This window comes from Pituophis catenifer, unplaced genomic scaffold, assembly GCF_029215685.1.
Source record: "Pituophis catenifer annectens isolate HBS135680 unplaced genomic scaffold, rPitCat1.0.hap2 SCAF_2, whole genome shotgun sequence".
NCBI lineage: Eukaryota > Metazoa > Chordata > Lepidosauria > Squamata > Colubridae > Pituophis > Pituophis catenifer.
In genome coordinates, this window is record NW_027256882.1 from 177,857,328 (window position 1) to 177,868,335 (window position 11,008).

General features: G+C 44.9%; 1 long non-coding RNA gene across 1 annotated transcript in view; it reads left to right on the forward strand.

The window, feature by feature from the left end:
• Positions 1–10,709, forward strand: part of LOC139310933 (uncharacterized) — a 25,451-nt gene extending 14,742 nt beyond the window's left edge. The window contains exons 3-4 of the long non-coding RNA XR_011599906.1: positions 5,406–5,548; positions 10,147–10,709. This is a non-coding gene — a long non-coding RNA (uncharacterized lncRNA). The remainder of the gene's footprint in view (positions 1–5,405; positions 5,549–10,146) is intronic.
• The last annotated feature ends 299 nt before the right edge of the window (positions 10,710–11,008 follow it).

The window sequence follows — 11,008 nt, forward strand, 5'->3', positions numbered from 1 at the left end:
GTAGGCAGCGGTGATATAACGGGACATGCTGAGCAGAAAGTGGAACTTCATTAGGAATTCATTTATTCTAGTGGGTAAAATAGAAATGTTCTTCCGCAGGCAGTTTTTATTGCAAAATCCTCTCCGTGAGTCCTGTTGTCAGTCTGTGGTTTCCTTTTCCAAAATAACATATAACCACTGTTTTGCTTCCTGTAATGAACTCTCGTCTGCCCGAAGTTTGGCTGCTATTTATTTATTTATGTAATTTATATGCCGCTCTTCTCCCGTAGGACTCAGGGAGGGCGGCTTACAGAAATGACAGAGAATTACATAAACAGTTAAAATCAATTTAAAATTAATTAAAATTATGAAATATTTAGAATCCCCCTACGGATTCAGCCCATATGGCGAAAAAGCCACGTCTTTAATTCGCGGTGGAAGGAGAGGAGGTCCGGGGCTATCCTGAGGCCGGTGAGCAGCTCATTCCAGAGGGCCAGCGCTCCAACAGAGAAAGCCCTCCCCCTGGGGGCCGCCAGCCGACACTGTCTGGCTGACGGCACCCTGAGGAGACCCGCTCTGTGCAAGCGCACCGGACGGTGGGAGGAAGGCAGGAGACTGTTCGTCTTTTAGGCTATGATACCTTGTCTCTATCCAGCAAAGTCCAGATGTTCCAGGTTCCAAAATGAGTTTTCTTTGATTTTGTTTTCTTGATTCTTGACTGCCAAGGAGACGATCTGCTGCCTGTGGTTAACTAGCCAGATATTGTTGTGAGGCAGGCAATGTTTAGGGTACCTTTTTTAACCCCCTGACTCGTGAGGGTGAACAATGGTACCCTAGGTACTGGGATGAAGGACAACTGGTCCAAGGATCACCCACATGAAGTTTTACGACTAAGCGGCCAGTGGCCATCTTCACCTGTTGCTTTGCCACTCACTCCCCCATCACTACAGGACTCCACAAATTAGGTTTGGACCGGGACGATTTGCAGATGAGTTGTTGATGAAGACAAATTGCACAACAGAAACTTGTGTGATGGAGTTTTAAGTGGAACAGCTTTTTCTTTTTCTCTCTGCCAAACCCAATTCATTTTGAAGTCTGGACCTATTAAGGCACAGTGCTCAACAGCCAAGCATGGCCCTTGCCTTGATCCTGGAGAAATGCCCTCCCCACCACCTCCAATTTAGGAGGCAGTCTCTAAAATTTTCTGCAGCAGCAATTACAGTCTGGGGAGGGCCAGGAGGAAAACCTCCCAAGGGAAGGGTTGGTAGGAAAGGAAAAGGGCCAGCATGGACCATTCCTGGAAATTTCCTCTTTCCTTGAAGTCATGGATCGGGGGTGTTTCTGGCTAAGCAGGTAGTTTCCCTCTCCCCTCCCCCATTGTTAGTGATTGGAATTTAGTTGTTAGGTACACTGGTTCACACACAAAAGGCCTTTTGTGTTTGTACTGAATAGCAAGACCTGAAAGGCATAATTTTTCCTAAGCATCGGCTAGATAATTTGATACACTTTCCCACCAAACCCTTGCCTTAGCTCACAAACACTGCTTTCCTGCCACCGTTTATCTAGCAGTAAAAATTTGTTTTTCAGAGTTCTAGACTATTCCCAGCAGCAAAGAGGGGCAGGACATTACAGCAGGAAAGAAGAATTGTATCCAGAATTGAAAGGAGGAGCTGTGATAATTTTGTTTTATGTTAGGTGAACATGGACTTTTTGTCACTGTAACCATATTGCTCAAGTAAGGTAGGATAATCAACTTCTGAACTTATGTAGATATGATCCACACACAGAGTATCCTTTTCCATCTATTCAGTCTGGCATTAATTCACCTAAAGTTTTTTAAGTATTGCTCTCCTTAAAGCACTATGTCCACAAAATCTGGTCGTTGGGGTGCTGGGATGTAACCCCTAGTGTGGATTTTTATTTTAATATATGAGACAAAGGTGACTTAGAAATAGAATAGTTGAAATGCTACATCTCTCTTCAATAAATATTGGAAGCACTCCCACATACCAGTATGTGTATAAGTGTGCATTGTGTGTTTGTCCTATTTGCTACAATTTTTGAGTGCAAGTTTTGTAAATACTCCTGACCACTGTGTGTTCTTGAGAAGCTTGATTTCTCTTGAAAACACCTAGCTCCTGACTCACAGTGTAAATATATACTGCTCAAAAAAATAAAGGGAACACAAGCAGAAGACATCCGAGATCTGAATGAATGAAATAGCCTTATTAAATACTTTATTCTTTACATACAGTAGTTTATACACTGCTCAAACAACTAAAGGGAACACAAAACTACTGTATGTAACGAACAAAGTATTTAATAAGGCTATTTCATTCATTCAGATCTCGGATGTCTTCTGCTTGTGTTCCCTTTATTTTTTTGAGCAATGTATTTCTCCCCATATATATTAAAATGAAGGAGGGAGATGGGGACACTTATTGCTAACCAAGTACTAAGTGAAACAAAACCGGCTGAGAAGGCAACAGTTAGGCTAATAAATATAAGAATGGTAAGCAGGCCTAAGTTTATCCAGGCCAAACAACCTGATTTTAGTGCAGGGATTGGAGTGGTGGGAAAAAGGTGATTCATTCATTCTGCTGGCTGGTTTTCCGGTCAAAATCTCCCCCTGCTTTAGTTTCCAACCTTCAGAGCAATAAAAAGAAGAGATTGTAGTAATTATTTCATCATTTCCTTGTGGTCAATAATGCAACTAGGGAGTACAGTAGTGTTATCACAACTTGAACTTACTGTTTGGATTAATTGACCTTTTTCCTTTGTTGCTGCTGCAATTAAATTGGAATGTTTTCTTCCTTGGGATTAATTAGCACGTGTTGTCTTCTTGTCCCATGACATCTTCACCACTCCAAAGGAGGACAATATGTTCTCTAACTTGCTCTCCTTATGCTATTTTCCCTTAAGAAGATACACTTCACCTTGGCTGGTTTTATGATGACTGCAGTTTTCCTGCATTACCTAAAACAAATGTTGATTATGACACTAAGCAGTTTCTATCATTCAGCTGCATGAAGGTTAGAAATCTGGCAGCCACTGCAGGTCAGCAACATTTTCTACCAGTAGCCTGCCAAGGAGTGCTTGTTTGGAATTTGGCATTTTGGATCAAATTACCCCAAACTGTATTCATTTCTTCATTTGTATCTTGCCTTTATTATTTTTACAAACATATCCAAGATGTCTTTCTCCTTCTATTTTCCCCATAACAACAAACCTGTGAGTGAGATGGGTTGAGAGAGAATGTTGGGCCCAAAGTCACCCAGCTGACTTTCATAGCTAAGGAGGAACTAGAACTCACTGTCTCCTGCTTTCTGGCTTGGTGTCATAACCACTAGACCAAACTGGCTCTCTCTATGACTGGACAGGGTGACAGAATTTGCTGGGAGGAGTGTGAGGGAGAGGGGGAATGAGAGAAACCCCTCAAATGATGCCATCAGATCTAGCAAAGGGTTAGCAACTAAAAGGACGAGACAGGCAACTAGGAGAAAGAAAGCATAAAGTGATTTCCAGTGTGCAAGTACAAAGCTGTAAAACTCTGAACTTGGCCAATGTGTACATATTGCTCCTGTACAGATATGTAGTGTCACATATGGTAACACTACAAACAGGTACAATTAGTGGAATCCACAAATATGTTGTTCCTGGCAATAAAATACATGCAAATACCTGTCTAACATGCCTTCTTTCTCTAGCACTTATGTGAGTCAGCCAGTATTCAAAAATATTGTACTGCTTTCTCCCTGCTATTCGAAATGCCCCATAGCCTCTGAGTTTGAATACATATTTTTTTTCAAGAAGGGCCTTTACCAATTTAATATCTCCCAGACTGAGAAGCAGTTTGGATGTTGCTCTGGCATTCAGGTTACTCTAAGGAATAGTCAGAGGTATGTATTTTCAGGAAACATCAAAAGAAGACAAGATTACAGTAATCACTACTGCCTGTCTGAAGGCTGCCCTCCCTTTTGACATGTGTGACGTGTAAAAGGAGATGAGGTTTCTATCACATGGGGCTATTTTGACTATTTTGATGACCCATGTGGTTCTCCTAAGAATAGATAACTTCTCTAGTTGGACATTATGTTTAGTTTTAATTCGTTTTATCTCTCTGTTTTCAGAAGACTTACCTTTTCTATTCTTATTTATCTGCACAAGTAAGGCATTTTACACAATTTGAAACCAAATTCAAGTTTTACTGTTCTCTTTATTACTTTCTTGGGTATTAATGTATAACTGAAAAACACTCTTTTCCTCCCAAGGTAACTATATCAAACAAAACAGTTTAGATCAGATCAGTACCATTTTGTAGCCTGCTGAGAGTATGGGATGAATTTGTAAAGATTGACTTCATATATCATATTGTTTAAAGTTTGTTTTCATTCAATAAAATTTGATTTTGTTTATGTCTTGTGAGATTGGTTTAATTCCTACAGGGTGAAAGACTGAGACCAATACTGTAATAACATATTTCACTTTATATTGCAAGGATAGGTGGGTATATTATTTTGTTGTTTCCATTTTTACCTTTTAATTACCATAAGGCCTAGGAACCCTATCTACCACATAGAACAGGGTTTGGGAGCTTGCCAAATAGGATTTTTCCTGGAAGATAGGCAATACAAGTTGTAACTACTGAGCAATTACACAGAAGGGTGGAGGCAGATTTTTTTAGACCTAGAGGTTTTCTGGGAGAGGAGTTAGAAGCCTGCAGCCTTTCATCCTGGGGCTGGGCTGTTTCAGATGCTAACTGAACAACACATTGTACATTTGAAACAATTACAGCCATAGCAGGTTCTCAGATTTAAAGGGGGCTGATCCAGCTCTGTTAATCTTCTTCTGAATCTGATGGAATATAAAATGTAAATGTCTCCCAAATACTTACGCAGTTGAAATTATAGAATGCAATTAAGTAAGACAATAGGAAATTTATTCCCAGCTCTCCCGCATTTTTTAAAGGACCAAATCAGCAAAGTGAATTCCACTTGAGAGGTGCTGTTACTCCAAGGCAAGATTTCTCTATTTAGCTCACAACCAGATTGGTTCATCTATCATATTGATTCATGTTTAACCATAGTTTATTTAATGTGCTAAATCATACTCAAAGTTTGCAAATTATAATGGCAGAATTCACAACCAAGGTAAACTCTCTTGGTCTTCTGCAAATCAGGGCACAGGGGATCATGCAATTGTGGGTCTGGCTAGTTCCTTGAGAGCCCCTCCCAGATGCTTATAATAATCCAATATTAAATGGCCATTTTAGGATTTTCCCCCTTTTGATGTTTAATTATTGTTCTATGATTTTAATTTTTTTTAACACAAATAAGGCTTCAGGGTTTATGGATCTGGCCAAATGCCACAGAAAAAGCAAGACCTTTTTTCCCCCTTTCTCAAATGTATAATGTTCCTCTTTGCAGGTGACCATCCTAGGGAGCATGAAGGGGCAAACCAAATAGATTTGAGCGGTGACCTTATAACTCAAACTCCACTCTTTATGTATTTGCATGACATACAATGGAAACATGAAAGGGAGAAGTTTATGCAACTATATCACAATATGGTTTGTATTTTGGCATCCATGATTAGGAATGGAATCCATGATAGCTGTAATGTAATACTTGCTACTATATGTTTCTGGTGGCAACCTGATACCTTTCAATCACAGTCTCTTGCCATTAGCCATGTTGGCTAGGAGTTATAAGAGCTGATCCCAACCATCAGGTGGCCAACGGATTGCCTGCTTCTAGGGTATAGAGCTGCAAATTTAAATATACTGATCCACGTATATGTTCGGTTGATAGGACTGGCTAGTTCAGGAGCCTCAGACAGCTGCTTAGGTAGATGCATGTTACCTTTAAAAGAGAATGGAATAAAATAAATCTTTTGTACTGCTTTTGTACTGCTTTTGTACTGCTAGGAATGAATGGGGGAGGAGGGGGCATGAGGAAATGGTATCTTGGGAGATTGGGCATGTTCTGCTTTTTAATATTTTTTGTCTTAAAAAGTGCTGCTTGGTACTGAAAGTGTCCCACTTGCTGATAGTAGACAACCACTTAGAAAATGAACAATCAAACATTATAGTCCCCCTCGTGGATATATGCCCACCAGGCTTCCGTGCATTTCATCAGCCGAGGGCTCAGGGCAGGGGCGGGGGGGGTGGCGGTTATTATAAAGGAAGGTCTGGATCCAAGGGAGACCACTGTTCCACAGATAGCCGGATGTGAGTCCCTCTTTGTGAAGTGGGGTCGTGGAGTACAGATGGGCTTGTTGGTCACGTACCTGGCTCCCTGCCACGTGGCAACGGCCCTGCCCGAGCTGCTTAACGTTATAGCCGAGGTGGCGGTGGACACCCCCAGACTTGTCATCATGGGGGATTTCAACCTGCCATCTGTCGGTGAAACGTCTGAAGTGGCTCGAGAGTTCATGGCTTCCATGACGGCCATGGACCTTACTCAGTTAATTCATGACCCCACTCACACAGGGGGACACACTCTGGACTTAGTTTTTGTCTCTGGTCAGTGGTTGAGTGGCCTTGATATAGGGGATATAGCCATCGAACCCTTGTCATGGACCAACCACTCGCTCCTTCGACTGGACTTTCTAACCGCTGCACCCCGCCGCAGGGAGGCGGGACCGACCAGGTGGTTCCGCCCCAGGCGCCTGATGGACCCTGATAGGTTCCAGATGGAGCTTGGGCCATTTCCTGAGATTCTGGCTCATGACTCGGCTGAGGACCTGGTGGCCGCCTGGGATAGCGCGGCTGCCGGGGCCTTGGACCGAGTCGTGCCTTTGCGGCCTCTGACCCGGCACCGAACTCACCTGGCTCCTTGGTTCTCTGAGGAGCTTAGGGAGATGAAGCACCGGAAAAGACGCCTGGAGAGTAGTTGGAGGACCAGCCGCTCCGAATCTGACCGAACACTGGTGAGGTCTCATATTAAGACCTACCTAGTGGCGATAAAAGCGGCGAAAACTAGCTATTTTGCCGCTCTTATCGCGTCATCAGATAATCGCCCGGCCGCCCTGTTTAGGGTGACCCGCTCCCTCCTCCATCTGGAAGTGCGGGATGACCCCTTGCAGGGTCGAGCTGAGGATTTTGTGCAGTATCTGTATGACAAAATCGCTCAGATTCGGGAAGGGCTGGCCTCTGACTGGGTATGTCCGGACGGGACGACTGAGGCAGGTCTTGAGAGCGTTATCTGGGGGGAGTTCGATCCTGTGGCTCCCGAGGACATGGACAGGGTCCTGGGACGGCTGAACGCGACCACATGTTTATTGGACCCGTGTCCCTCCTGGTTGGTACTGGCTTCCCGGGAGGTGACACGAGGCTGGCTCCAGAAGATTGTTAACGCTTCTTTGAGTGAGGGGGTCCTGCCGGCCGCTTTGAAAGAAGCGGTTGTGAGGCCCCTCCTCAAGAAGCCCTCTCTGGATCCGGCTGTTTTGGCTAACTATCGTCCAGTCTCCAACCTTCGCTTTGTTGCGAAGGTTGTTGAGAGTGTGGTGGCGCAACAGCTTCCCCGGTACCTGGATGAAGCTGTCTATCTAGACCCGCTCCAGTCCGGCTTCCGGCCTGGGCACAGCACGGAAACGGCATTGGTCGCATTGGTGGATGATCTCTGGAGGGCCCGGGATAGGGGTTGCTCCTCTATCCTGGTCCTGTTAGACCTCTCAGCGGCTTTTGATACCATCGACCATGGTATCATGTTGCACCGGTTGGCGGGGTTGGGGGTGGGAGGCACCGTTTTGCGGTGGTTCTCCTCCTACCTCTCTGACCGGTCGCAATCTGTGTTGACAGGGGGGCAGCGGTCGACCCCGAGGCACCTTGCTTGTGGGGTGCCACAAGGGTCGGTCCTCTCGCCCCTTCTGTTCAACATTTATGTAAAGCCGCTGGGTGAGATCATCCGTGGCTTCGGGGTGGAGTTCCATCAGTACGCTGATGACACCCAGCTGTACATCTCCACCCCAGGCCACCCCAATGATGCCCTTGAAGTGATGTCCCAGTGCCTGGAGGCCGTGCGGGCCTGGATGGGGAGAAACAGGCTCCGACTCAACCCCTCCAAGACCGAGTGGCTATGGCTTCCGGCGTCCCGATATAGCCAGCTGATGCCATCGCTGGCTATTGGGGGTGAATCACTCGCCCCCACGGAGAGGGCTCGTAACTTGGGCGTCCTCCTGGACGCACGGCTGTCTCTAGAAGACCATTTGGCGGCCGTGGCCAGGGGGGCTTTCTATCAGGTTCGCCTGATACGCCAGTTGCGCCCCTTTCTAGATCGGGACTCCTTACGCACAGTCACTCAGGCACTCGTCACTTCCCGCCTGGACTACTGCAACGCTCTCTACATGGGGCTCCCCCTGGGGTGCACCCGGAGGCTCCAGCTGGTCCAGAACGCGGCCGCGCGGGGGATTATGGGGGCGACGAGGCGCTCCCATGTGACACCTCTCCTGCGCGAGCTGCACTGGCTCCCGGTGGTCTTCCGGGTGCGCTTCAAGGTGTTGGTGACCACCTTTAAAGCGCTCCATGGCTTAGGGCCGGGGTATTTACGAGACCGCCTTCTGCCACCAATAGCCTCCCACCGGCCAGTACGCTCACACAGAGTAGGCCTCCTCAGGGTGCCGTCCGCCAGACAATGTCGGCTGGCGACCCCCAGGGGGAGAGCCTTCTCTGTGGTGGCGCCCACCCTCTGGAACAACCTCCCCCCAGAGTTACGTACAATAACAGACCTCCGGATTTTTCGTCGGGCCCTGAAAACCCATTTATTTCAACTAGCTGGGCTGGCTTGAGTCAAATTTTAAATTGATTTTAAATTGGAACAGTTTTAATTATGGCCAAGATATTTAATTATTTTAATCAGTTTTTTAGATTTTGTATGTTTTGTATGTATGTCTTGTTTTTACTTTGGCTGTTCACCGCCCTGAGTCCTATATTGGAGAAGGGCGGTATAGAAATTTAAACAAATAAATAAATTTAAACAAATAAATATAGCTGCAGAACCAGTGTCCGGAGTGTCACAAACAGTCAGAAGTGATTGGATGACCACAACAGAAGACGACAACATTTCGGCAGGAGTTTACTAACATGGATTATTGGAAAATACTTTTGTGGGCTACCTCTAAACCAGGTGTACCTGAAACAGAGTTGGCTGATGGTCCTCTTTCCAAGCAATACAGATATCATAGAACAGTGTTTCTCAACCTTGGCAATTTTAACATGGGTGGAATTCGGCTCCCAGCTTTGTTGTCTGAGGAATTCTGGGAGTTGAAGTTCACCCATCTTAAAGTTGCCAAGGTTGAAAAACATTATCATAGAAGGTATACTTCCCTGGATGATGACATCTATGCATGCATACAGAGATGTTCAACTTGCTTTAGAGGAAACTACTTTTTTTTAGTAAGATGTCCAGAAGTATGAAAAAACTCTTGAGTTGAGATGATCAACCTGTATGCCAGGTTGCCTGAGAAAATACTTCTCCATCCAAAATCTGGAACAATCCTGAAATCCTATTGTGCTGATCACCAAGCTGCAGGCAGAAATACCTGAAACTGAACAGAAATTTGTTTAGACAGAACTTCTGTAGACTATTTCTCTGCTCAATCTTGGATTGCATCTTGGATGAAGCAGAAAAGTAAATTTTTATGAAAGACACATCTCTGAACTATAATATTATAATTTCCCCCCATATACATTAAAAAAGGTCTAGGCTTGTTGGGTCTGCAACAGTTGCTAGTTTGTGTTATCATAATGGTTCAGCAGAGGTGCATCTTCCTGTTTCATTTAGATATTACTGTTCTGATCTAGGCTTCCTTAGAAATTAAACCGTACATAGCCCCGGCAAACCTCTTTACTTCATATGGCTGTAAATTACTTTCATTTACAGTCTGCAAGACTTGATAAACAGTCTTTCAGAGGAAGGTTATTAATACCCACCTATCTCATGTGTAACACTGCCAAAGAGCTAATTTCCAGACGTAGGGCAAGGCCAAACTTGGCACAGAGTTACAAACAGAAGTTTCAAATCTTGAATTGGCCAGATGAACTAATTGTTTCCCGCAAAAGTTCACATCCCGTTCGCTTCTCTTTTATGTCTTAAGGGAGGGGCCAATCATTCCAAGCCTTACTCCCAAGTCGACCCTGTTTTCTTCATTGTTCCTGTCTCCTGGCAGCTCTGCACATGCGCACATTGGGAACAGGCTCACACTCTTCTTCTGTCTCGCTGATGTCAGACTCCGGAGGCAGCAAAGAACAACCAGATGGCCTTGGCCCCGTCTCTACCTCCAACTCAGAGCCATCGTCCGAGCCTTCCCCAGACTCCAGGACTGGTCCACGTTCCTCCCCAACCTCCTCACTGTCCGAATCTGGCGGGCCACAACAATTACATACATACAGTATGTAACCTAAGTTTGCAGGAACACAGCTGCTATTTTTCAGATGCCATGTTGCCTCTTTGTTCAAAGTAATTATCCTGAAAGTGTGAGTGGGAACCTGTTGCAACTTTTGATTTGTTCTTGTTATGTCTTTCTACCGCAGCCCACTGAATGCCCTCCTGGGCAAAGGACCCTTCTTAAGTGCTCATCTGAAATGCTTGCTGAACATGTAATAATTATCTAACATAAAATACAGTTCTGCACATTTTTCTGTGGTTGATTGAAGAGTTCCTTCATGGTCTCTACTTTATGTGATACATTTATTGAGAATTTATTGGTTTATTGTTGTTTAACAACCCCTAGTAAAGACATATTCTGTAAATTTATGTTGGGAGAGTTTCATGGTAATTTTCAGCGAGTTTAATGTCTTACCAGGGCAAAGCTAACCCATTCCCTTTGGCTTGAAAACCTCTCAGAGAGACCTACCCAGAGACTTTTGAAGAAGTTGCTTGCTTCAAGGTGAGTTAACTCTGCCACTGGACTACACTGAGAAAGCTGGGACAGGGAAAACATCCTCTGAATGTGTCCTTTCTGGACTCCAAAAAGCTTCTCCTTTCCTGTGTCCCAGCCATTAGAATATCAGAGCTGGAAGGCCACGTGG